A 26137-nucleotide genomic window follows, 5' to 3' on the forward strand; every position below is an offset into this window, starting at 1 on the left:
GTTGATTTTATTTGCTTCTGTTCCAAACTGCGTCAATACAAGGCGGCCATGACACTGTCCTTTGGTGGGTTGCAGTGGTGCCAACTGTGTTTCTTTATCATACTATTATTACGAATTAGGACTTTTGCCCCTTGGAGGCTTTTGCCCGGTCTACTCTACAACAAATGCGAAAACAATTATATTATCATTATTTAATTTTAATACTATTTAAGTCTTTCGGAGGTGGGGTCAAGACCGGCCCTAAATATGTTCTTGCTTGTAAACTCAAATATACATGAGATCGTTATTTATTGAAGTATATCCAGCAATGAGATTAATGCATATAATATCCATGGAACACAACATAACACTTCTTCCATTTTCAGTTCACATAACCAGAGGAGCGAGAAGAGAATTTGGACCAGAGGAACAGCAGATGATCCTTTATTTGTGGCAAATGTTATTTTTCATCTACTTAACACTCATAACTAACTTTATACACAAGCGGACACAGTAATTCCTACAGTAAATATGATATCAATATTGTCTCAAGAGTGCTCACCCCTCTGAAGGAAATGTTTTTGTCTCTTTGCCGTAATGAAACTTACTTACTGAAACAAAGTTGTTCTGCAACAAAATGTTCGAAACTTGTATTTTTGTTTATTTACTTCTATGAAGTAGTTTACAACGTGTCACTATTGTGCTACGTATACGCGTAGCTATTACGGTACACAGAGAATCGTTGTTACAATATTATTTCTAAAACAAGGACATTCTAAAAATGATACGAGTGCGTTAAATATAACGATTATTAAAATTATTAAATAAATAATAACTGATATTATTAACAAATTCGGAAAATATTCTTATATCTCGTAATGCAGCTATAATCATATAATAACTGTCATTTTCATAATCACTATCAAAATACCAAATCTATATATTTTTTTAAATTTTGAATGTTTCCGATTTCTCATGAACAAATTTTATGCATTAACTATTCATAAACAATAGGGATAAACTTAGTGTGAGTATAAGGGAGATTTTCACAGTAAAGTGACAAAAAACACGCGATGTGTCACAGTAGTTATGCACCCGCGTAGAGTCCGATAAATCAATTGATTGGAAAAGATCGATCAAAGATCAATTGATGACCAAGCAGTGTGGGCAAGCAAGGGTGGGTGTTTTGAGCGTTTTGATTGGTTGTTGGGAAAAAGTGGGCGGGCTTAATGATATGGATTTCCTGTTGTTAATGAGGAGATTGATAAGTGTTGAGGAGATTGATAAGTGTTTCCGGTCTGGAGTTGATAAACGGGGGGCGTTTTCGGTGGCTTTGATAAGTTTGAGATTGCGGGAAGTGTTTCCTGTTGTTAATGAGGGCTTGATAAGGGTTTTAGGTTGTTGATGAGATGGGTGGGTATTATTTTTTTTTGGGGGGGGGGGCGTTTCCCGTTTGAGACCGTTGATGAGTCTGAACATGCCCGAACATGTTTTGGGCGTAGGTTTGAATAAATTTTCAATTTCAGGGAGTCACGTGACTGTTTGTGACGTCACAAAATGGAAGTCACGTGACCAGATTATATTATTAAATTATTATTAATTTAAATATTATTATATTATTATTAGGAATTGTTTTAATTTCTGTGACGCCATTTTGTTTTTGTTACGCTATTTTGGCGTGTGACGTCATATATAAATTGGAGTACGTGTTTCCGGTGTTTGAAAACAGATGGCGTTGATGTGTTGTTAATGAGTGATTGATATGGGTTTCCGGTTGTTGATGAGATGGGTGGTTATTTTTGGGGGGCGTTTCCCGTTTGAGACCGTTGATGAGTCTGAGATTCCTGGAAATGGGTGTAACGGTTTTCTGTCTGAATAGAACATGTCCGAACATGTTTTGGGCGTAGGTTTGGATGAATTTGCAATTTCTGGGTGGTGTAACGGTTCTGTGTGAACATGCCCGAACATGTTTTTGGCGTAGCCTTGTAGTTTTAAATCTGTTTAACGGAAATGGTGACGTTGTATCGGTATATTTTGTGTTTTAAGCCGATTCTCAGCAACATACACAATATACACAACCATACATTTTGAATCCTTGTCCCGAGGTTCAAAACTTGCAGTACCTGAAGTTCTGTGGATGCTAGTTTAGGCAATAGACACGTACCTCTTCAAATTACAACTTAACGCCCATTTCCTTTTAGATATATATAGGTTTATTCATATTATATTTACAGAAGTTAATTCTTGGCCGTTATTCGCACAATTACATTTCGGTGTACCCTGTCCCCCCTTCCCGAAGAGAGTGTGTAGACTCGCGTAGCCACTGGCTCCACGAGTAAAAAAAAATATATAACCCTCAGTACCAAAAAAGGTGGCTGAAGGTATGTGTGTTGTGTACCCGGTTTCCCACATGAAATAAACTATTGGAATGATATGAAAATAGCAAGTGTGTGTATTAAAAGAAAGAAAGTTAACATCCCCGCCGTCGGTTCACATAGTGAGGAAAGAATGCTCGCCCAGCCGCTCCCCTCAGAGAAAAAGATACCTCTTACATTTCTGTACTCCGCCAAACATCTGAGACCGACTGCTCCTCTGCCCTTCCTATTTATAGGCCCCGCTAATGACCTAAACCGTTACTTGAAACTTACCGCTCCCCCAACGGCCAAGAACCCAAACGTACAGGAATACATAGCCATACACAATTTATAACATAAAAAGGATCCAGTAATGATCGCATCATTACATAGTCCCCCCTTCCTGAAGAGAGAGATATCAAAGTTCTGTAACCTAGAAAAATAATAATAATATACACAAAGCACTTGTCCGCAGTTTCTGTTCACTACAAACAGACTTTCATTAGATAACACGACACTGACTGTCAATGTTCACTCTAATTTTGTCCACAAGTGTACTTCGAGATCCGCGATCTTCCCTCAGCACTGGAGCTGGTTAACCCACGTCGATTCTTACCCACTCAGCATCTCTTCCATCCTTCCTCCTGGACCAATGAGAGACAGTCTCCTGGAAATCCATCCAAGTCACCAAGGCTGCTGGTTCGACTCCCGGCAACGCCACTGGTCTGCGCTCCTGCCGAGATCGGAAGTCACCGCTTCGACCGGTTTCCACATGAATGGATCGAACTGGCTCTACATCCGAAGATGTCACTGCTATGCCCGGCGCTAGAACTGCGTTTACTCGCCACCGAACTGCGACTTCTCGACGAAATTACACGGTAAAAGAATACGCACTAACTTTGCGTTACTTTCGCGATGAAATTGACTGCGGAACGAAACTTTTGTATGAGTACTGTATGAGGTATGGGATAGAGAAAATAAGTGAAAGATAGAATAAAGAAAAGATAGATAGGCCCCTATGTACAATATTTACAAAAAAAATAAAAAGCCCTTTGAAATTAGACTAGAATCTGTTTCTCAGCTTGTAACGCATCCGGGATATATCTTCGTCTTGCTCCTCCTGCCGAAGTTACGTGCGCTCTCTTTGCTGAATTGGGTTCGGCTACTTTCCTTGCAAAGTCAGGCGGCGAAGAATAAGGCTTCAACTGGTCACTGTTGGCTCTCGATATTCTTCCGTCCCCGCTGTGTTTCATTTTGAAAGTATTTGCCGAAGTTTGCTCCACAATTGCGTGTGATCCAGAGGACTTCCCCGAAAATTTACTGGTTACTCTGCGGGCCTTACCAGAGATAGGATGTTCCTTAAGCCAAGCTTTATCCCCCACCTCAAACGTGCATTTGCGGCGTTTCCTATCACAAGCTTTCTTCTTGGCGTCTTCTATCCTGAATTTCGTTTCCTCCTTACTTGACATGAAATCTTGCTTATTCCTGTCATCTTTTAATACGCAGCATGGCTGGCACGACTTACAATACTGGATAACGTCTTTAGTTAGGCCTATCCAAGTGTATTGTTCCCTAACCTTCGCTAACGTTTTCAATCTCCCAGGATGACAAACGAATGCATTATCATGCAACGACACGAGAATTTGCGAACGTAGAGATGCAGGCGCCCATATTTTCCCTTTTCCCTTCTCTTTGTACTTTTCCGTAGGCAAATTTCTCCTAAGAATTCCCTCGTTGTCGAAGTACGAAGATTTGGCCTGGGTCTTCACCTTTTCCTTGTACTTCTTCGTTCCTTCCACCTCCTCATTCCTTGTAGCCCTCGCTACGTCAGCAAGAAACTTGTCTTTCATTTGCTCGGAAATGAGGGACGATGTGTCCAGAAACCTACGTGGCTCCTCAGAATTGTATTCTTCATTTCCCTCAGTGGCGGAGAATGGCAACAATGAAGAACGTTCCATTTCTTTACTTTCAGAGAGACGAACCATGGGCAGTTTTGTGCTCCGAAGCAAATTTTCCCTCCGTTTCTTCCTCATTTTCTTCGCACTTTCTGCAGTACACAAAGCGCTGAAATCTGCAACTGATTTCTGCACAGTGTCAGTCGAACTTTCAACACGGTCAATCATGTCCTCAGTTTCGGGGTGTGGTTTGCAATTTCCCATCGTCGCGGTTGCTTCAGTAACAGTTTCATTTCTTTCCATCGTCGCAGTCATCGTCGCGGTTAGCCCAGCTTCAGCTTCCACAGTCGACGTCCTCCCCTGCTGCGAGAACGAAAGCCTCTTTCCCACTTCCCCCTTCTCCGCAGAAAATAAATGAATGACGTTACTGTTCTCAAAACTGTAGCCTCCCTGCTTCAAATGTAGCGATATGCCGGCCTTCCTTATGAACCCACGACCTGCGATGAATCCCGTGAAACAATTGCGCAGAACGACGAATTTATGCTTAAATTTCATCCCATTCAAATGTACATTAAGATACATTTCCCCACATGATTGTACAGAGCCTACTGCCAAAGAAATATTAATATGTTTATTGTTAATCTTATTTCCTTGTCTTTCCAGTTCTCTTGCTATCTCAACAGACACGGTGCTCACAGACGCACCAGAATCCAAATATAGCGAGAAGTCCTTTCCCTGAACCTTACAGGTGACTAACGGTTTTTTGTCGCCAGAACTGAAATTTCTGCAGTTACGTATTTCCCTATTCCTCCCCCTGTTTTGCTTTCCTTCTACGTGTGCAAGAACCGGAGTTATCTGTTCTGGTCTAACGGTATCTTCAGAGAAGGCACAGGTGGCGCCCTTCTGCTGACCATCATACCCCCTTCTTCTCGTCGGTTCTTCTGCTCTCGACGGGGTTCCAATATTCCCGGAAAGTCTCAAGCGGTTGAAAAGACCCGGATTTATGGCACTCATTGATACTTCTGTTCCCACGCGGCCGAAAGGGTTCATTGTCCCCGCGGCTGCTAATTGCCTTGCGACACTCCCTGAAGTCGGCATGGCAGACAGATGCGGCGAACTGTTGTCTCTCAGTTCTGGACAATAGTACAGGGTTTCTGAATACAATCTCTTTTGAATGTCCATAGCGCGAATCTCCAGATCTTTCAAGGTTGCAAAGGTTCTATCGTACAGGTGCGTTCTGAATTTAGGATGGGAAAATTTCAAAACGTGCTGGATGACCTCGTCTTCTGTCCCCCGTTTCTCCCTCATTGCAAAAAGCTTCCTGGTGTGTCGAATAAATGCAAGAAGAGACTGGTCTGGTGACTGGTAATTGTTCTGAATTATCCTTGCTATTTCCGAATCATAATCGACACTAAAGAATTCCTCAAGAAAAGCCTTCTCGAATTCCCTAAAAGTGCCGAATGGTCTCGAAAATCTGAACCAATCTGCAGCGATTTCCTTCAACGAAAGCGGCAAGATTCTATCTAAGAGAAAAGTATCCCCAATTTCCATGATTTCCTGATAACTGCGTAATTCATACAAATAATCGTGTGGACTTACATCGCCGACGTTTCCCTTAAAGATCGGAATGTTAATGTTGCTTTTTTCCAAGATTTTGCTCATTTTTTCCTCGCCGGTCCTTATCGAAGTTCCTTGTGTAACATTTAGAGAAAGTCTCTCAAGTTCCCCCACAATATCTTCCTCAGGCCTTCCTTCCAAGTTCGCATTGCCTAGCGACTTGCTAATGAGCTCCCTGTCTATTTGAATTGCCATTTTGTCTTCTAATACTTTCTTTCCACTTCGCAATAACATATGCCTTCAGTACTTCTCACAAAAAAAATATCCCGGACGAGCCCCCAGTATGTATCGGTATATTTTGTGTTTTAAGCCGATTCTCAGCAACATACACAATATACACAACCATACATTTTGAATCCTTGTCCCGAGGTTCAAAACTTGCAGTACCTGAAGTTCTGTGGATGCTAGTTTAGGCAATGGACACGTACCTCTTCAAATTACAACTTAACGCCCATTTCCTTTTAGATATATATAGGTTTATTCATATTATATTTACAGAAGTTAATTCTTGGCCGTTATTCGCACAATTACATTTCGGTGTACCCTGTCCCCCCTTCCCGAAGAGAGTGTGTAGACTCGCGTAGCCACTGGCTCCACGAGTAAAAAAAAATATATAACCCTCAGTACCAAAAAAGGTGGCTGAAGGTATGTGTGTTGTGTACCCGGTTTCCCACATGAAATAAACTATTGGAATGATATGAAAATAGCAAGTGTGTGTATTAAAAGAAAGAAAGTTAACATCCCCGCCGTCGGTTCACATAGTGAGGAAAGAATGCTCGCCCAGCCGCTCCCCTCAGAGAAAAAGATACCTCTTACATTTCTGTACTCCGCCAAACATCTGAGACCGACTGCTCCTCTGCCCTTCCTATTTATAGGCCCCGCTAATGACCTAAACCGTTACTGGAAACTTACCGCTCCCCCAACGGCCAAGAACCCAAACGTACAGGAATACATAGCCATACACAATTTATAACATAAAAAGGATCCAGTAATGATCGCATCATTACAACGTAGGAGGGAAAAGGGTATAAATAGAAAGGAAAGAGGATCTTAGTATCATGTGAGGATGGATGTAAGCGGTACACGTTTGTCTGATAATGGTGTGAATTTCTACGAGATCAGCTACGAAGAGTTCTGGGAACTTGTTCGGTATTGCGGCGATCTGGACAGCGATCGAACGACCCTGGATCGGTTGCTGAGTTATTTCCCGTTTATGTATGTAGCGATACCTGAATCTCCCTGGTGTGGATGTTACCTGGTCAACGGATTAGGAAAAGGAATTCACCGTCGCTGCGAGACTTTGAAGGAGATAGAAGAGAGGAATAGAAGAAGTGACGAGAGAACAGGATTTCCAAGTCACGGGTGTATGTGCGAACTACGTCGTAGGAAGGAAGAGTTTGGCGAAGCTTTGAAGAAGAGAGTGAAAGAGTGGCTTTCTTTGTTGGCAGACAGAAATTCCGTGTGGTGTTCTGGCTGTGATCGTCCATTGTTACTTAACTTAGAAGGTCATCCTTGTTTCCCTGTGGTTCCTCCCGAAGGTTTCGATTTTCGCAGACGGCTGTTCCCCGACGATCCTGAGGATATTCTGGCTGAACCTTTATCGCCGATACCAAGGACCCCGTCACCTACAGTATCAGACGAGTTTTCTTTGTTCGACATATGAGAGTGTATACTTACCATACTCGTCTGATAGCAGGCGGTCCTTTTACCACCGATTATATGTCGGTGAATGCGAGATACAAGACTTACAGAAAGTGGCCAATAGGATTACGTCAGACTGCTGAAGAATTAGTCACTGCAGGTTTTTATTATTCAGGATTCAGTGATAGGGTAATATGTTTCCATTGTGGGTACGGAGCGTGTGATTGGACATCCGAAGATTGCCCGATTCTAGAACATTACCAGGCAATACCAGCCTGTAGTTACATACAGAGTGTTGCAGCGTTACACAGTGATTCGAAAAGTTGCAAATATTGCGACAGTGTGGAAACTACTGAAAAAACATCCGATAAAAAGAGTGTGGATTCTGTGCTACTCTGTAAAATATGTTTTGAAAACTCTCGCAGTGTGGTAATTCTTCCGTGTCGACATTTTGTAGCCTGTGGTCTCTGTGCCTCTCAATTGGACAAGTGTGCGGTATGTCGGGGCAGTATTGATGATACATTGACAGTGTTCACCTGTTGAACAAAATGGATGCCTGTTTTTTGGACATTCAAGGTTTTCGAGGAGTCGAAGGAGAATTTGTGTGTAAAGAAGTAGGAATTTTAAAATTTCCTTTCGACAGTGCATTTGACTGTTTAGTGAAACCTCCATATGGTTTACACTTGTTGAGTGAAAAGTATCGCCGAGTGAATTACTGGCTCCGTACCAACAAACATGGTCTCGATTGGAATGATGGATGGCTACCGTACGAGAAATTAGAAGATCTTCTGTATTTAGTGCTTATGAATCAGCAAGTTTATGTTAAAGGTACGGAGAAAATGGAATGGGTGAAAACATTAGTGGGGAAAAAAGGTGAGGGTAAGATGACTGTATGCAATATCGAAGAACTTGAATGTCCAAAGTTAAGCAGTGTCAAAAACAGTTCAGAAAGTTTAAAATGTAAAGAACATGGTAAAGGTGAAAAAACCTGTGCAGTTGAAAATGTCTGGAAAATGTACACTTTTTATTGTAATAAATAAAAGAAATGTTCAAAATATACAAATGTTTTATTTATAATTGATAGTATGGATATAGAATAACACAAATATTTTATTTACAATTGATGATATGGAAGGTTTACAATACCTGAAGGGTTATATTACAATACATAAAATAAAAATCACTGATTTACAATACATAAAATAACAAAGACTGATTTACAATACATAAAATAACAATGGAATACAATATGGAATAGATTTACAATGGATACTTTACAGCATCAGATACATAACATAACTTATTTACAATATCAATGTGTGTCCAAGATTGTTCTCAAGATATATTTCAATCATCAGTTCGTTGTACCAAAGTACATAAAAATAGTTCAATACATCGGGTACTTCTTTTTTTTCTGAAACCATATTCTTTTTTATACAATATACAAAAGCCTCCATTTCGGGTTGTAATTTATGATAACGTTCGTTCATTAATTTTTGCAGAGGTCTAAAAAGATTACACATAAATAAATGTAGTTCAGAGGCTGTGAAAATGAAAGCATCCGGTGAATGATGTTGATACATCGAGATGCAACGTTTCCCGAAAAAATTTACACCACTAACCAAATAATTGAATCGTCGACCAGTGTCGACGTAATTCAGTAAATCAGATTTTAAAGCACACAGTTCTCTAATCTGTTTAGAATCGATGCGTACGGGTGATCTCCCCTGTTGCGAAAACTCCCACACCAAATTGAAAGGGGATTCCTTTTCGAATCCTATGGCTACGTACTTGTTTTTTTCCTTGTTCAGAAAATATGTGTTTGCAAGATAGAGATCTAAACATGCATCTACGTCATGTAGTTTAGGACACTCGATTTTGTCTGTGGAAAAACCAATTTCCCTGCGTCTTTTTATGAAATCACAGTCCGTAGTCACATCCATTCCCTCGTCAGCCGTCTCGTTCTTGATAGTAACGGTTTCTAATTTAATAGGTTGCACACGTTTGCGAGGTTTACGTTTGGAAACATCATCCTTATGGGTCATGCGTGTCACAAGTTTGTCGTGTTTCTCCATTATAGAAGCCGCAGTAGGTTCCATGGTGTGTTCACTAGAACTGTCTCGATGGCACTGAGAGAAAGATACGGCAGCACACATTTTAAATAGATTTCTTCATGACGCGAGCCTGCATGGTGTGGATAGAACAACACGTTTGTTCCCCTCTGGAACACTTGGAATGTGGTAAACATTTGAAGATCTGACGAAAACGGTGCAGGATATATCCATCTTTACTGATACCTGGTGGAAATGTGTGGATGAAATCCTTGGTTGTAACGTGACGTGCTTTGTAATAAGCATACACGCAACAGTAATGACCGCATGTTGTGGCCAATATCCCCTGTAAGGGAATGTTGTTGTAAGTCCATACCGAGGAATGACTGTTCAGGAAATTTACGAATTCTTGATAGAAAGGATGAAATCCGTATGAATCGAAATACTCGGCCACATTGTTTTTGTCGAAATAGAAGGCCACCCAGTGTGTACCCCGGGAGTCGGACTTGTCAGTGTTTGCGATGATCAAGGCCGGGGTAGGAAACGTCCGAGGTAAAAGATCTCTCGGGTAAACACCGTAAAAAATGTTTCTGGTGGAACAGTTACGAGATAGAATCTGTCTGATCTGCGACGTGTTCATGCTGCTTATGTTTTCAATAATGTATAATAATGCGTCTGTCTTTGGTCATTTCTATGCTTCCAGGGCTGTTGTCAAGTAGTTCGGGAAACGATTGTATCTTCACAGGTTTCGAAGTTGTCACTTTCGAAGAAACACTACTATGCTTAATAGTACGGGTTATCACTTTGGTGGGTTTTTCCATCACAAGCAGTATAATGTTTACATAAGAGCTGTTTCGGTAACACTGTGAGTCAGAAACACAGGCAGACATATTTATGGAAAATTCTGTCTCACTGATGGAGGATGACACTTCTATCTTTAGGTATATCCACTGCAGATTCAAATTCAGCATACAAAAGGCATGTTATATTTTCCGACAGCAGGGGAGAAAATTGCATCTCGACTCCGATGATGCCTTGTTCCTGAAGACTGGTGTGCGTGTCGTTTCCTGAAGAGTCAGGCGTTATGTCGTAAATCAGAAAAAAGAATCCGTTCTCGAACATTTTCCGTGTGATCTGGTGTCCGTAATTGGCGTGGTGAATGCCTGTACCGGAAAATAGAGTTTGATAGGCACGTGTTATCAATCCGCTGTTTCCTCCTGTGGTGATCCGTAAAGGTTCGGAAGGTACGAGTTCTCCATTTTTCACAAGATGGAAAGAAGATAGGTTAAAACTTCTAAAGTCGAACGGATTTTTCTTACTGTCTCCGAGAAAGCTGGCGGTGGATACCATAGCAAAAAGAACAACATTCGGAAAAGGACCTTGAAAAGCATTATCGATCGAAATCTGCTGCGTTCCGGCGACGTAAGAATAAGCTTTGATGACGCTTCTGGTGAACGGATAATGAGCAGGAGCGTAAGTGAGTGCTCTGTCTATGGCCAAACTGGTGGTAGGAGTAGGAATGATGTGATTTATTTCGAGAACAGCCTTTAAAATTTTTATTCTGACTGTAGGTGATGTCTGGTCTCCCCAGATGTAAAAAGCGTCACGTGATCTAGCTAGATCGATGCGTACTTCAACACCGTTGATCAGGTATTTAGACTGGTGGAAGAAATCTATGTGAAGTTTTCCCATAAGGTCGACCACGGCTGTCACTTCCGTAGGATTTCCGGTCGTCGGAACATACTGGAAAAATTTTTTCCTTGTAGTGAAACCTGTGTTGTCGGCAGTGATTTCATCTTGATGTTCAGGTGTGTCTAAATACCATAGGGCATTCGTGAGATGCGTGTTTGCGGCATCGCTTCCGTAATTGATAGCTGCTTCGAAGATCGCTTTATATGCGTAATTGTTATCGGCGGTTGTTACAGCAATGCCGTTGAGAGTCACTGTACATTGGGAAAAGAGTGAATGGAGAAGATAATTCACGACCCCGCAGTTTTTTGTGAGGGCATTTTCGGTTTCGGAAGCACTCATGGGACTTCCATCCTGTTTAACCATTTGCGTTTGCAGACGGAGATATGCAGATGAAAGATCGAGAAAATCAGTTCCTGCCGCCGGTATGACAAACTGAATTATATTCTGATTATCGATGGAAGCGATAGGCTTGTAGGTGGCTGTGTACGTTTTTTCCACATTTTGCTGAATGGGTTTTTTCCGGAAGAGGTCGAACTGCGAGATCATGCACATGTTATCCTCCATTATTATCCAAAAATATCTTTCCCTGAGACCTTCTGTTTGATTTTTCTTTTACGTGTTCTCCTAGATTTTGCGGATGTTTTCCTTCGTTTTTTGGATGCTTGTTTTTTACGGATCGTAGATGTTCTAATACGGGTGGCTGAACGTTTTAACATCAACTGAGCAATTCTTGTTGCAGGTTTTGTTCTTATACCAGAACCTACCAGAGAGTCGATTTTTCGTTGTGCTTTACTTTGAAGATTTTGACCTGCTTCACGTACCCGTTGACGAACAATAGTTTTCGGAGTTTGTTGGTTTGTTGCAATGTCGGTGATAATGTTAGCGCCTGTTTTTAAAGCTTCTCTTCCGATCGCCTTTGCACCGCTCCAGAGTAGAGGTTTCACCATTCTAAACAGTCCTGCGAAAAGTGACCCCAATCCTCTCCCTTTTTGATTTCTAGTTGAACGGTAGATGGGGCCAATTCCTCCACGGATTTGGTTACTGTAATATTCGGTCTGCGAATTCATGATGATTCATTCGCTTTTCGACAAAGACTGAGACAAATAGCTGTCTACTGTTTTTTAAAAGGACTTTGCTTTTCTACGAAAATGTAAAACAGCGATTGTGGGTACGGAGCCAGTTCTCAAAGGTAAGAAATTTCCTTTTCTATCGTACAACGCAATTTCTATTGTTTCGAAAGAGGCTTTATCCAGAGGAACGTAATGAATCGGATCGAATGTTTCATGGGCTACGGGTACTGTGCAAGACGTATTTGTGTCCGAACACTGTTTTCGGGTAAGACGCAAGAGACGTACCATTTCTCCCCCGACCAATTGTTGTTTCACCAGATCGGAGTAAATAAATATATATGGGTTTTTATCCACAACACTATTGGACTGTGCGTGCGTAGAATAAATAGATTTCAATATGTCATATCGAAATTTAGCATAGTCATCAGTTTCGTTTATGGGTGTAACGGTATTTGTTGGAGCATCGTCAGGTTCAGGCTTCGGAACCCCTATCACGGATAGATGTTTGTACACGGCCTGTTTGAAGAAAAACCTGAGATGAGTAGGAACAGCTACATTAGCAGGGTCTGTTTTCAGGAAATAAATCAGATCCTCTATCGTATATGTTGTTGCAGGAAAATAAAATGGTTGTTCGTTAATATAGAGTGTGTTATCCGCACAAACAGTAGATCCAAATGTTCCCCATTGCGGTTCCGTCAAAAAATGCCAGAATTTCTCGAGAACGGATCTCCTTATTTCCAGGTCGTCGGGGAGAGATTCGATGATGGTAGAGACTAGGTCCTCAGCACTTGCATATGTCCGAACAGGAAGAGTTAACATTCCAGAATCAGTTTCCAAAACATTGTCGTATAGAGTTGAATAATGTAGTTCTGCCAATCCGACTTCCCACAATTCTGGAGACAGATCGATCCGTTTAGCAAGTTTTACGGTGAAATGAGTGAGTGTGTTGTCTGGAAAATATTCCTCCGATGCAGATGATAGGAGGTAAACGTAGAAATTATCATCCATTCTCGCCGGACACAGAGGACTCACTGGATCGCAGTAACGTCATATTTTGATATAAATATGTTTTGGAAATTATTTTCCCGATAACCGTTTTACGGAAGATGCCTTGATCCATGAATCGAAACTAGGCGGATATCCGAGCCAACGAACCAGGTATTCCAAATTTTTTCCTTTTCCCCGGGTGTTCAAAATTTTATCAATTTTATACTCTTCGTCAGGATCCGAATAAACTTTCTGCAGTTCGTGTTTGTAAAATGTACCTTTTACAGGTTCTTCGTTTAAGTCGTCTAATATGTATACAGGTACAGGTGTTCGCTGAACAAGGGAATGGATTTTGAAAAGTTCTCGTGACCACGTTTGTTCGTATCCTTTCTCAAAATGTCCTTTGACAACAGAAATTCGTACAATATCACCTACATTAAGATCTGAACACGGTTGTGAAACATGTTTGTCAGGTTTGTTGAGACGTTTCCACACAATGTAAACGTTTGTTTCGTTGACATCTCGAGGGGTCATCCCTATGGAACTATGGATTGCTGTATTGTAACCTTCGAGAAGTTGCGGTAAAATATCTACATAGCGTCTTGTTTGTTTTGAGGTGAAATATTTCCACATCCGTTCTTTTAATGTTCTGTTGAAACGTTCCACTACACTCGCTTTCACAGGATAATTTGTTGCTGTCGAAAATTGTACATGTTCATTTTTTTAAAATTTCTGGAATGTAGAATTTGTAAATTCCGTTCCTTGGTCGGTCTGTAGTGTAAGAGGTTTCCGTCTGTTTTCTTCGAAAATAGTTTTGAAAGCTTCTGTTACCGAATTGCTTGTTTTATTTTTTAGCGGTAATGCAAAGGCATATTTTGAAAATACGTCGATCACTGTCAGAAGATATTTGTATCCGTCGTTATGTTTTTGTATCGATGTCATGTCGTTGAGATCAGCTTCCCAAAGCATGTCTATGTTCCATACATTGTAATGATTTCGAGGAAACCTTTTTCTCGCAGGTTTGTGGAGAGTGTAGGTTTCCTGATGCATCAACCATTTTTTCACCGTATCGCGGGATATATTTTTATCCGGTACCGCTTTCCACAGACGATCTACAGATGAGAATGAAGCATGGTGTCGGGGATCGTAATATATTTTGGTTAGAATTTTATTGTGTTTCAACTTAGAGACTCCCATGACCGATCTCTCTGTCTACGGCTTTTTCTCAGAGGAACCAGTTTGTAAGCGTCAGGTGTTCTCAGAAAAGGTGTAGTTTTCCTGGAAACACGGACTGTCACTTTCTTCTTCTTCTTCTTCTGTCGATGAGACGGTCCAGGGCTTTCCGTTGGCGACGATGAGAAGTTCAACGTTTTCGGATCCGGAAGTGTTTTTTCCTGACGTTCGTTTATCAAATGTTGTGCCGTAGATTGGTACTCATCGATGATATTCTGTAACTGATGACGTGTATTACGGGGTAATGTCTCTGCCAGGTTCTGAGGAAAATACGTCGATTCTGGTGAAATAGTAGAAGAACCGTCGTTATCTTGAACAATAGGAATCTGTAATGGTTCTTTGGATTTTCGACTCAGCCATAAATACTCGTCCAGTTCCTTTCTGTAAAGACGCCATTTTTGATCGTCTGATATATTTTTCATTTTTAGAATATCATTCATCTTCTTATCTAGAACAGATAATTTTTGAGTTACAGACAATTCGGAACCACGAATACGTGCTAACTGTTCCGGTGAAAGGACGATCATCTTTTTGTAAGAAGATGTCATTTCTCAATGAGGAATGAGAGTACCGAGAAGACCCGATAACAAGGAGCCTAGAAGTAAAGGTAGAAATCCTCCTTTCTGAACAAGAAGCTTTCTGCGTTTCTCGATGTTCACTTTCGGTTTCACTAGGTTGCGTATGACCGACTTGTAAGGTGTCAGACGACGTTTTGCGGACGGTTTAATTTTCACGTTTCCTTTTAAAACGTTCAGGCAGCATTCGCTGATGAAACGTATCGTTTTTTTCGGAGCACTTTTCAATAATGATTTACGGATTTTGGGCGGTGAATTTTTCAACACGTGCAAGAAAGGTGAATGTTTCTTGAAAGAAGTGGAATGTCTATTCCTGTTAGAACGTGAGTTGGTACGTGTCTTCCTCGTTTTCCTCATCTCGATGTTTTAAACATTCCTGAGGAAGATATACAGTTGAGTAATTCTGGTTGAAAACGTCTGTCTGATAACGTAAAGGATCCGGTGTTGACTGTGAGAGATCGATATACAAATAACTGAAAGGTTGAGTGGTAGCATCTATATATACTTTTTCGAGTTCCTTCATGCGGTGAGGATGAAGTTGTCTTGCAAAAACAGTGAATTGGTTCATATCTCGAGGATTTTTAAAAATAACAAAGTGCTTCACGTTCAACGAAATATCCCTGCAATTTTTTCCTTGGTGAAAAAGATTCTGTGTTATGAACACCACCGAAATGTTTTTGTGATGGCTACCTTTTGTGAAAAGGTCGGCGACTTTTTCCCCTTGTGCAACCATCATAAGATCATCCAGGATTATAAGTGTAGGAGTTTTTCCGTTCCACGACTGCCAATCGACGATACCTTTATGATATTGCACATCTCGAAGACTTTGTGGAATACTGTTCTCCTGATCGTAACACCATATGATTTTCTTGACGGATCCTTCTACAAGATGAACGATGGAATCGACCATATTTGTCACAAAAGTAGTTTTTCCGCTTCCTGATGCTCCGCAAACCATCATGGTGAAAGGATGAGAAAGTTTAGGAATCATGCTGAAGAAACGTCTTACAGATTCTGAAGAAAAATGAAGGTCTGGCAGTCTGCGAACACGTTTTATATCAGCCCCGAAGGGTTCGAACTCTGGACCGTTAGACATATTTTAGTCTGCACAGTATCCGAAAGGAAACGATAAATGTTCATGGTCGAATTGTCGTTTCAACAATACTGGCTGAAACAGCTTTTTTTCATTTGTACTGATGACTTGGAACTGTTTTGTTCTTCTGATTCGGAAAATATTTTCGACCATAACTTCAGGTTTCTCATTGTTTATCATGTCGCACATGGTATCGAAATTAATCAATTCTGATGTGGAGGTATTCAATGTAATCCCTTTCACTTTACAGATATACTGTGCTTCGGAGAACGGTTTTGTTATTTTCATGCTGTAACTTTTCGGTCCCGTTGAAACAAACTGTTCACAAACCGCATCGGTGCCGAAATCTGCCAATTCATCGGTGAGTTCTCCTAGTGCGTCACCTGTCTGGGGATGGTATTCCATTTCAGGACTATCTATGTAAATTACTGAATCTGTATCACAATAACATACCCTGTCACCCAATTTTTCTAGAAGTTCATAAAGTTTCAGACGAGCATGACATGTTGTGAAGGCAGCGATAGGAACGTTTACTTTCCTGTTCTGACTGACTGCCTCTTCAACATATTTCCAGTTCACTAAAACGGTGTCCTGATTGATGAATACGACTCCTCCGATTATGATATTTGGGTCAGTCATTTTATCGAGGAAATCCTTCGATTCCTTGATGATGGTTGTCTGGGAAAGATTGTCCCGTTGGCAGAACTTGCCCCTTAAAGAATTAAGGCAGAGTTTAGCCAGAGTACGTTTCCCGGGATTGACTTCGATACTGTTTTCTTCCAACAGAATACCCTCCTTATCGAAATATTCCTGTATGTATTTCTGCTTATCCTCGTCGTTCTGACACCATGAAGGCCACCCGCTCGCTTCCTGTTTTATTTTCAAGAAGGTGTTGACATAACCAGAAAAAAGTCCTCCAGTCTTTGTGACAGGGTCGTACATCGATGTTTCATACTTCCACACTTCCGACACTGACAGTACTTTGTAGCCTAAACTGCAAGCTTTACGCACTTCGGCTATGACCCAAGTTCCTGAAAGTACACGTTGATCATCGGAATGGCTGCATGTACCTTCACATTTTAATCTAAAAGCACATTCCTTGCACAATACAAACATCAGTTTTCCGTGCATTTTTGTAGGTAAAACAGGATGTAAAAGGGTTTTCGGTGGCAGAATAGTACATTTGATGAGTCCCTCCATGTTCAAAACCTCATTTACCGGAGGAATAGAATTTCCTAGAAATATTGTAGGATGTCCGACAGGATAGGCACAGTATTTGTTCACATAAGGGTACAAACTTGTAAAATCGTTGTACTGCAATTTCTCGTTTTCCTTGATCTTGTAATAAGTCCTGACTGTTTCAACTCTTCCTCCATATAAGGCGTCTCGTGGATTCAAAGGAATGCAGCAGACAATAGGATGTGTCGATAGATATCTATTCAGTTCAGGATCTGCTTTCAATATTTTGTTGAAATCGCATTCCCACATAGTGACGACATGGTATCCTTCAGAACGTAAAGCCGCAAGTTTACGACATGTTGTCTCGTATCTGAAGGCTGCTGTGTTCAACATGTCACTGTGTTTCTGACTGTTACTATCCTGATCGGTTTCATCGTCATCTTTCGGATACATATCCCTGTTAACGGATATGCAACGTTGACAACCATGCCAGTAACAGCCCAGGGCCTCATACACTGTCCTCGTCTCCTCGTGATAACCGTCCACTCTGTAACGTCCTCCTATGACATATTTTTCACGAGTACGTCCGCCGTGAAGAAGTATTACATCAGTCTGTTCTTCAACGTAGGTTAGCCATTTCAATGCAAACTTCGACATCTGATCTGCATGATGGTAACCTCCTTTAGGAATTATTCCTATAGTGTTAGCAGGCATAAATTTCTGTCTGTAAATTAGTGAACAGGCAGATGCTATTGTGAGGCAATCCTTGAAAATGTCTATTTTGCATATGTCCAGGAAATTCTGTCTCAGCTTCAGACATCCTTGTCTCAACAGGGTAACATCCTTGATGCAGTATTGGAGAAGTTGGTTTCTGTTGTTGAAAGGTATGTTTCGCATGCATTCGACGTCATACCAAGACATGAAACGGTGTTGATCTTCAACTGTTTTCATGTATTCATAACCGTATGCAGAAGGAGGAGGCATCGGTCCAATGTAATTTCTGTTCTTGTAGGTGTTCCACAAATGCGGATAATATCCCTTCTGAACAGGCAAACCGAAAAGTTACGAAAAGCCTGCAAGATTTGTCTGAACGTAGTTGAGGCTGTCCACAAAATGAAGATTTTGGTATGTCATGCTGATGATTTTGGTACCATCTAAGATGACACGAGGTTTCATTTCTCTCTCCAACATTCTCCGTAATAAAAATGTACAATCGTAACCTCGTGCATTATGTGCACAGATGGTTATGTCGGAAAACTTATGCTGCAATTCCAAATAGGACAGGAATGTGTCTACAGGGTCATCCCAGAATATAAACTCTCTTGTTCCACAAACAGAACACTGAACTGTTAAATCCTCTTTTTTGTAACATGCGTGACAGGCCGTCTGCACCACAATGAGATTCGGAACGTGAAGAAAAGTTTTTTCTTTCTCAAAATAAGGAATGTCAGTGTAGCATTCAAAGTCGTAAAACACAAATAGAAATTTTGAGTTCTGTTTAGGTTTCGGTATAGACATGTAACAGAAATGATTTACAGGTTTCACACAATTACATACCGTACAATATTTCATGTTGCATCTATGTACTTTCTCATATCTATTGTTCGTGAGAATAATTCTGAAACATCGGGGACACTGTTGGATTTCGCTGCAGACAGTACCGTTTCGGAACGGTGTAGAAACATGATTTGTGAAGCAGTTCTCATTTTTGAAAATTCTGTTACATGTCTGACATATTCTACGAACACCCTGTTCAGGCACACACGGTGGAGTTGAACGGCACATAGAACATAACTGTTTACACAGATGGTTATGAGCTTTCTGAAATATGAGTTCGTTACACCCGCGACATTCTTGTTTTGCCGCAAATGCTCCAACACGGTTCACTATCACATCATAATGCTGTCTCAGGTTATCGTAGAGAAGATATATAAATTTGGAAGCGTTTTCAACCTGTCCTTCAAACAAAACATCTTTAACGTCACGAAGATTGTTGTATACAATAATTTTATATTCTGAGAGAACTTGCTGAAATTTTCTCAGTTCGGGAATTCCACTTCCGGCACACGTATTGTCTGTCAGATCTACATCTGCTTTTCACATAATTTCGAAAACAGGTTTGAGAAGATTTCTGTTTTTTCTGTATTGAGTATAGGAAGGATCGTTATCAGCATAGGCTTTCCCTATGACCAGCGCTTCAGCTAAACAGAGTGGTTTTTTTCTATTTGGCACACCGACGATACTTCTTTTTTGAGTGCTTAACATGTAATTAGGTAAACAATATGTTCGATTACCCCCACCACCTCCAACAGGTATATTGACATGGTCTGCTCGTAAAATTAAACGATCTGTAGCTGTGAAGGTTTTCGCACTTTGTAGTATTTTGTACATAATGTTCCACACCATATCACTATGCAACTGATCGCATCTATGCCACCCGATGTAAATATCTTTCACAGTTGGGTCAGATATGTTAGACAAAGTTAAACCTATCTTGTCTTCATCCTTGGTGTCTTTTTTAACGTAGATGAGAAGATTTTCAACACCTTCGCGAATCCAAGTGTGAGGATCGACATTTTCAGGTGGCTGTGAGAAACTGAATTCAACACGTCGTCCCTTGGAACGGAATTTAGGATATTCACGTTCTTGAATGTTATGTAATGTTATATTTCCTATCTGTTCACGAGACACTGAAGCACGTTTCCTTTTCTTACCTTTCCCATTTGATGGCTGTTCTGCTGGTGGGTCCGGTCTCCATGACGGTCCTGGCAAAGGCTCCGGGTGTGATCTGAATGCAGCGTTTGTAGAAGTTCCTGTGTCGGATGCCTGCATCTCCTTGGTGACTCGGGATACAGGATCAGGTGTCGACGGGGGGCCTGGGACTCTTCGGGAATACCTGTCCATCCTCCTTCTGCTGGTGGGTCCGGTCTCCATGACGGTCCTGGCAAAGGCCCCGGGTGTGATCTGGATGTAGCGTTTGTAGAAGTTCCTGTGTCGGATGCCTGCGTCTCCTTGGTGACTCGGGATACAGGATCAGGTGTCGATGGGGGGCCTGGGGACTCTTCGGGAATATCTGTCCATCCTCCTCCTGAAAGATCGGGTGCGGATGTTGTCACTGTCCGTAGTAAGTGGTCATACTCCTCGACCAATGAGATATTTTCTCCCGCGATGATTTTCTGCGCAATGTTCGCCAACACTTCCCGTAATTGTGCAGATGTTGTGTAATATCCGTCACGATATAGCACTAACAGATCGTCAGCGGATAACTGTACGTCCATGATCGTACAATGATTATTTCACGAAGACTGTCTTGTGGAGAGAACGCCGTTCTTTATATACGCAAGCATGACGCAACAGTTATCTCCGATCCTAACGGGACGTAGATAAGGAAATAGCTCGGCTCCTAATTGAGCTAGACCGGAAGTGCTGACATATTCTCTTCACCACATGTTTTCCTCGTAGATATCGCTATGTAAAGGTTTTCATGTTTATCTGTAAACACAGGACACAGGATGTAGATAAATTCTTAACGAAGGAACGTCTGAAATGTTTATCTATCGGCAAAGGAAGAAGGACGTAGATAAGAAAATAGCTCGGCTCCTAATTGAGCTAGACCGGAAGTGATGACAAATTCGTAATCTGCACGTCGAGACCTTTCAGTAGAGTGGTCGGGAGGGGGTCTAGGATTGAAAATAAAGAAAGTAGGAAACGGCCGGTCCTAGAACAATGAAACCTGGTTCACCGGAAAGAGGCCTTCACTCCGAGTCCAACAAGCTATCAATCATCCTCCTAGGTCAATTAGGAGTCGAGATATAGCGATTTTAAGTTTGAAGGTCATTTCAAGGTCAAGTTGTCCAATCGATAGATCTCGAGGCGTAGAATCCGAATATGGTGTCATTTCCGGTCTAGCACTTCCGATTACCGAGATATTCGGGTTTGAAGTTTCAAGGTCATTTCAAGGTCAAGGTCAAGGTCACGGCCAAGGTCAAGGTCACGGCCAAGGCCAAGGTCAAGGTCAAGGTCATCTCAAGGTCAAGGTCAAGGTCACGGTCAAGGTCAAGGTCAAGGTCACGGCCAAGGTCAAGGTCATCTCAAGGTCAAGGTCAAGGTCATCTCAAGGTCAAGGTCACGGTCAAGGTCAAGGTCACGGTCAAGGTCAAGGTCAAGGTCATCTCAAGGTCAAGGTCAAGGTCATCTCAAGGTCAAGGTCAAGGTCATCTCAAGGTCAAGGTCAAGGTCAAGATGTATATGTAATATATATATATATACTCTGACATATGTGTGTGTGTGATATATATATATATATATACTGTTATTAGCGGTCATTAACTTACGGTTACAAAGGTATACGGTTTTACACTTTAACCATGTGTGTTAGCGGGCTCTGTGACATACTGCGAATGGTTTGTCATTCTCGTTAGCAGAATATGATACCGCTATCCATCCACTTCCGTACAGAGATATCAACATCCACCCATTTCCTTACAGAGATATCAACATCCACCCATTTCCTTTTGATATTGCGAATGGAAAATGAAACTTGTCGAATACACTGACAGTGTTTGTTCTGACATCTTATAGAAGCCATCAAGAATATGGAGAGAGAGACCTTTGTAAGTATTCCAAGTAAATAATTAACATAATCATTTTTATATATATATTCAATATATGTTTATTATTTCCATTTATTCAAAATACATATATGGATATGATTAGTGTGTTAGCATTGTTAGTTTTTAGTTATCCAATTTTCGTTTTTTCAAAATCTCTAGCATCCTCTTCTCCATTTCACCTTCTGTACCCCCCATTTTATCTATACCTCTCTGCTTCCGCACACCTTTGAAAACTTCCATCAGTTCAAAACACACTTTCATGCTGAAGTGGGATGGTACATAGGTAGCTTTTCTTATATTTTCAATAAATCCCTCGAACACCTGACTTGTTTCTTTCTTGTCGAATATGTACGTGAACAGCTTGACGAGGTTGTCGAGCCTAACCTCCATATCCTTGCACACCTCTTCCAGATTTTCCAACAACTCTCCAGCTAAACCATTCTCCTCGCAAAAATCTACAAAGCACGCAATCTGCTTCTCAGCCTGCTTCGCATGGGTCTTGCTCCATAGATTCCTTCTCTCACCTCCACGTTCAGCTTCATTTTTCACATTCGCGTGTAGAAGGTCAAATTCAAACGGTAGGGATGCCATCTGGAAATAAAAAACAAAAAGTAAGACATATGTTTTTTTTGTTTTCAGCAAAAGTTTTTCACCATAGGCAACATGATGCAAACACAGTTCATATTAATGCAGATATTCGGTGTGATGACGGGTGCGGAAGAGAAGTTTCTCAGAAAAATAAGGAATATATTGGCGAAATATGACAACATAAATCAGGAAAGCAGAAATTTCTTCAAGCAAAAAATAGACGCCATGAGGGGACAGTTGGACCAGATGGAAGAGGAGCTGGACCGGAGATTCGGTACTCATGATATGCAGAACGAGATTCTGGACGAGTGCCGTACCCATCAAACAGGGTAAATACCATATTTTATAATATAATATTTGACACGTCTATTATATTGGAATACATTTTTTCTGGAATTCTCAAATTATAATTTCTTATACACGCATATTTACAATTTTTCGATTAAAGTATCTGATAATTTCCGATTCACACATAGAAACATACTTTCCTATACTTACAACAAACGTTCTTCTAAATTTAAACATTTTAATCATTACTAATTTGTTCTATATATTTATATGCATTTTCTCACGAAATATTTCTATCTATTTACAGGTTCGATACTCTCCGAAAAAGACATGTAAGACGTTACCAGCATCTAGAATCAGGGAAGAGTTTAAGACGAAAACAAACTTCTTCATCTTCCACAACAGTAAACCCCCCATCCCCTCTGTCCCGAATACCTACGTCTCCGTCAACTTTCGACCGTTCCAAACCTTCTACCTCTACTACTCACACTTTTGCTACAGAACCCGTGCCTCTCGAACCTGCATCTCTTCCACAAATTCCCCCTCCGAGTTCTGCTCTATTTTTCGCACGACTGTCCTCCACCCTGATACCGAATGCTGGTAAGTCTACTACTTCACTATCTTCGGGTGGAAATAACCCCCAACCGGAGATAGTGGAGATACTTTCCGGAGAAGAAGAAGAAGAAGCTCAACAGGTATAAGTACCGAATCTCCGGTGAGTTTTCTTCTTTTTATATTCTATGGCTTCTAACTTTGTATTCATAGCTCATTTTAAATATATATGTACACGTTTATTACTATTTTTAAATATCGATCTTTTTTTATTTTACCCTCAGTTTCGGAAATTATACCCTACTCCGGAATACAGAAAAACAATATGCTTTCTCACCGTTCACTCTTCGTCAATTTCTGAGGTGTCCGTCTCTTCTATGATATCTGGGTACCGCCGAAATGACACTAGAGCCAATCGGCAGCGCCAACTGGTGCCTCCTGTTTCTCCTTCTATTTCAAGAATATATCAGATTTATATAGACGAAAAGTAGACTACCAATAAGCGAAAATCACATAGTCATTACGATTTAGTCGTCGCTGGAATTCCTCCATGAGGGTTTCATGGTAAGAGAGAAATTTTCGCCATTGTTCAAAATTTAGTGTGACTTCTCCGGAGGCGTTGCTGATTTCCACTTTTATGTTTTCTCCACTGCCCTCGAAGGTGAAGTAAAGTTCTCCTATAATGTTTATAGATCTGAATCTGTCTTCTCGTGTGGGGAATCTGTTCTTGTAAGTGTCGAAGATCGCATCTGATTTGTACACGCATGATGGGTACTCATCGCTATTTAGGACAATGTAATTTTTTTCATGTCTCAAAATCAATTCAGTGTTGGTGAAAGTACCTCGAATAACGACATCCATGTTGTTATCAATGTTGTAGCGGCTTTCTGGTTCCATATTGTGTTTTTATGTGTATCTCTAGTAGACTGCAATGCTTATTGATTTTGTTGGATATATATATCCCACCCCCAGCAGAAGAGGACCGGGAGCCGACCCCCACCATCGATCACTGTTAAACGTCATCCTCTTCTGGATTAAACTGTTAATGACACAGCTGGGGATAATTTTCCAATCACCCCACCGAAAAACGTCAACACCCAGAACACCAAACCCATCATACTTACTTTCGAATAGCGGTTCTATCGCTTCCTCCGGTAACAACTATCTCCAATGATGTACACAGCTGAAGATGTCTGGTGAATAGTGAAATTCAAACACAACGGAACTTTTTATATACCTACCTACCCCTCCTCTTCCTCGCTGATAACTTCTCCCTGAAGTTCCTTGCGCATCCTCTCGCGCAGAGCGTCGAGTGCCCACGTACCTCGTCGATCCTCCTCCCCCGGTATTGCATACACATCCACCTCTTCGGAGAAACGTACTTTTTTCTTTTCTTTCCTTCCGTTCTCCATCCAGCAAACAAAACAGTATCACATTTTCTCTATCTTTGCATTTACAGTCCCAACCGCACCGCTCTTATAACACATAGTCCACCCCTCCCCCCAATTAACACTCAAACCCACTATATCAAACACAACGCCCACCAAAACATGTTCAAGCCTGTCCTCTCTTATCTATCTCCTTATTCCTACACAAACACCATCTATCTGAACTAACATCGTAACAAACGCCCCTAAACCAATTAGGCACATCCGCTCTTATGACACATATTTACCCCTCCCCCCAATTAACAAACGCCAACCCCTTATCTCTTATCTACTTCTTTTCCATTCCGCCGCCTACTAACGTATCCTGCAAACAGTCATACCTTATCAACGTTCCCATGAACTTCTACACGCCCATTCCAAGAAACATCCGACATGTCCCAACACGTGTTCCACAATCTCTCCATATCGCTTCAACATCCCAACACATTTCCTTTCCAACTCCTTTATCTTCTCAACCGTCGACGCTTATCAACTTCAACAGTCCTTTTACGCCCCCCAACCGGAAACCCATATCACCATTCCCAGAAAACTAACCGTAATCACCTCCTCAACAGGAAACCCCAACCCATATCAACATTCCCAGAAAACAGTCACCTCATCATTAACAACAGGAAACCATCTTATCAAATTCCCCACCGACTTTTCCTCCTCCTCAACCAATCAAAACACTCCTCACAAAATAATCACAACCCATTCAATCACGTCACACCAATCAAATCCCTCCTAACAAAATAAACCCCACCCATTTATGACGTCATCACTCAAAACACCCACCCTTGCTTGCCCACACTGCTTGGTCATCAATTGATCTTTGATCGATCTTTTCCAATCAATTGATTTATCGGACTCTACGCGGGTGCATAACTACTGTCACTCGAGAACACACCAATCAACCGTAATGTTTCACACCATAGCGGCACGAAAGGCCACTGGAGCCTACATTTCATTTGTTAATTCCTCAAATGAAACGGATATCGTGTCACTTGGCGTTTGTGTGCAATCTCCCTTACAGAACTAGTTATATTTAAAGCAAAGAGAGCAAGACAATTTGTAAATCTATTTTATTTTTTATTTTTTTATTTTTTTTGCAAACTGGAAATACAGGGTGTTCATAAAGTCCAGGTACCATTACAAAAAGACATAGATCGGAAACTACATGCAATAGAACAATGCTGTTGATTGCAAAATGAGCTACAATTCTCCACGTTTATATGCCCCCTCATTGGTTCAAGGATGTTCGAGATCTTGGATAGGGATTTCCCTGGCAGGTGGATAGGTCGTG

General features: G+C 41.1%; 1 protein-coding gene across 1 annotated transcript in view; it reads left to right on the top strand.

Moving 5' to 3' along the window:
- LOC146001314 (uncharacterized) overlaps nt 1–26137 on the top strand; it is a 49558-nt gene that overhangs the window by 17790 nt on the left and 5631 nt on the right. The gene's annotated exons all lie outside the window — the stretch shown is intronic.

The sequence above is a fragment of the Lepisma saccharinum genome, chromosome 17, assembly GCF_977018435.1.
Source record: "Lepisma saccharinum chromosome 17, izLepSacc3.1, whole genome shotgun sequence".
NCBI lineage: Eukaryota > Metazoa > Arthropoda > Insecta > Zygentoma > Lepismatidae > Lepisma > Lepisma saccharinum.